Source organism: Manacus vitellinus, unplaced genomic scaffold, assembly GCF_001715985.3.
Source record: "Manacus vitellinus isolate BGI_N305 unplaced genomic scaffold, ASM171598v3 scaffold_57_pilon, whole genome shotgun sequence".
Lineage (NCBI taxonomy): Eukaryota > Metazoa > Chordata > Aves > Passeriformes > Pipridae > Manacus > Manacus vitellinus.
Genome location: NW_021940666.1, coordinates 379544 through 382174, shown reverse-complemented (window position 1 = coordinate 382174; position 2631 = coordinate 379544).

The window sequence follows — 2631 nt, the reverse complement described above, 5'->3', positions numbered from 1 at the left end:
TCCTAAAAATGTTATGTAGTCCTACTGCTCGCTGTTAAACAGCTTCTGAGTTTCACTACCGAGGTGCTACATGTCAGGGGTGGATGAAGTGATCCTTTTATATCAATTAGCAATTACTGTAAAGTGCTTTGGGGTGAAATGCCACAAAGGATTAGAACTTCAAGGGAAGAATAAGCAGCAGGAGCACATGAACTCATAAATGGCATAGATCCTATTTTATGTAAATTGCCCTAGTAATAAAGAATGAGCAAAAGGTCAGATAAATACAGAAAATGACATATAAGCAGAGTAGTCTCTAAATAGAATATTTTTTCTAGCTTTCTCAAGTACTAGTGCGTCTCTAGGCCAATAGCTCCCTCATCTGAGCATCTGTAATATTCAATAATACACCATTCCTCGGTTCTACCACCCTGTGAGTTCATTTCATTTCAGACTAACAATGTGAGCTCATAAAATCCATCACAGGAGAATGAAAATCTTTCTTAAATCTAGTAACAAAACAAAACCGAAACCAAATAAACATCTCTTCCCAAGAGATGCACTCATACTCCCCACACACATCTAGTCCCAGGAAGATCGCTATTCCTGGAACAACTTTACATAGGATTGATGAATCCAGACAGTATAAAGACAAAATCCAAACGACATATAAAAGCTGGAACACAGCAACAAAGTAACATAATAATACATATTTGAGCAGCCATGCAATTCGAGGTATTACAGTTTTGAAAGAAAACTCACATCTCATTTCTGCATTTTCATGCCATAATAAACAATCTTGCATTAGCTTAAAAAGACAATTACAGTGCTTTCTGTGAAACAGTTAAAAGGAAAATAACCAAATTAATAACTGATAAAAGTAATTATTTTGTTCTACTACCAGTACATCAGACCTACATTTCATTAAATACCAGCAAAAAAGCTGAAGTGAAAAAACTTTTGCTGCATATCTGGTATCTAAAAGCCATGGAAATTAAGAATCACCTCACTAAAACCTGACTAAGGAAAGCAGAAAAAAAGATATATCTAACAAAGACACAGCGAGTCACATTTTGTTCTGAATTCTTTAATACATTCAATATTATAAATAGAAGTAATGTATCATATACAATCAACAATATGACTTTCATGAGCAGCAACAGTTCATGTAGTTTATCTTCATTCACCCTTATAAAACTTCTCACTTAACACCGAAAAATTACATATGAAGAACAAATTACATGTAGTGCTTGGTGGAACATTTAAAAGTATTCCCCAGGCATGCAACAAAATGCTTCACTAATATCATGAAAAAGACTTTCATGATATTTAATTCTTAACTAATACTTTCTGATATGTAATCAGTACAGTAAACAAAATACCTACAAAATATCCTCAAATCCGTAAAATAAACTAATTTTCTTTCCATTTCTATGCAAAAACTGACCCAGTGCCATTTAGCATGAGTTTCAGGCAGGGCATATATACAATTTCTACATCATTAACTCGAATTCCTATGTTTCCAAATGTCTTGCAGTTCTGCTGGGTAAGCACTAGTTCATTCATGGTGTTAAAAATGCTACCTTTTATACATCGGATATTTTACTTATTCAGTTATTTAATGCTACTGCAGACGAAAGAAAAAAAGACAACCAGCATACAAAGAAGATGTTAAAACTGTTTCTCCCATGGATTCAAATTTATTCTTTTTAAATGTGTGAGTTAGAAAACTGATACTTAAAAGATACAATTATCTACTCATTTTTAGAAGTTTATTTTATATATGGTATATGCTATTTAATTCAACATAACTATGCAACTGCAACACAGTCTGGCAGTGTCCTGTATGCACATGAAACAGGTAAGAATGAAAAGGCAGAAGGAGGAAAAAAAAAAATCATAAATTAGAGCAACCTCTTGCTAAAGCAGAGACCAGCAGATAAAAATTTCCCAATTCTGTCAGAGACTGACTATATTACCATAAATTAGGAACTAGCCTTTCCATGACTCTCCTTACTTGTAAAGCAGGTAGTACTTCTCCCCCTCCTCAGAGATGTCATGATGCTTCATTTGTTAATATTTATAAAGCATTCCTGTCTGCACATACCTGTGTGGATGGGGCAGTCACTGGATCCGATGATACTGCCTGTAAAAGCTTCTGCAGTGCTCTGTGTATTTCTCATTAACAAAAAAAAAAATCTAAACTAGAATTTTCAAACACAGACCACTTATTTTTTTTACTCAGTGGTTAACACTGACTTGAGCTGAAACTTGTTGAATGCCAAAGAAATGTTACCAAAAAAGCATTACTACTGCACTGGATATTGAAAAGCATTTATGCTGAATTGGAAGTGTGGTGTGAAACACCATTTTCCCTGTCACCAGCACTGCTGCCCAGCTCTGTCCTCTACACCATCACCCAGCTTCTGTCTTCTGCAAATCTCCTCACAACAACAGGTTTCTCTTTCTTTCCTGGGAGAGAAGCCCAGGGAAGCCCTTCAGGCAGATGGCCTGTGCATAGTTTTCAGTCACTGCATCCTCTTTCACCATTTATTCTAAAAGTTTGAAAAGTTCATGGATTTTATGAGATCTCCAACAAAACGAGCAAGCCAAACCTCAGAATGAGTCATTTACTAAGAAGCAAGACGCACC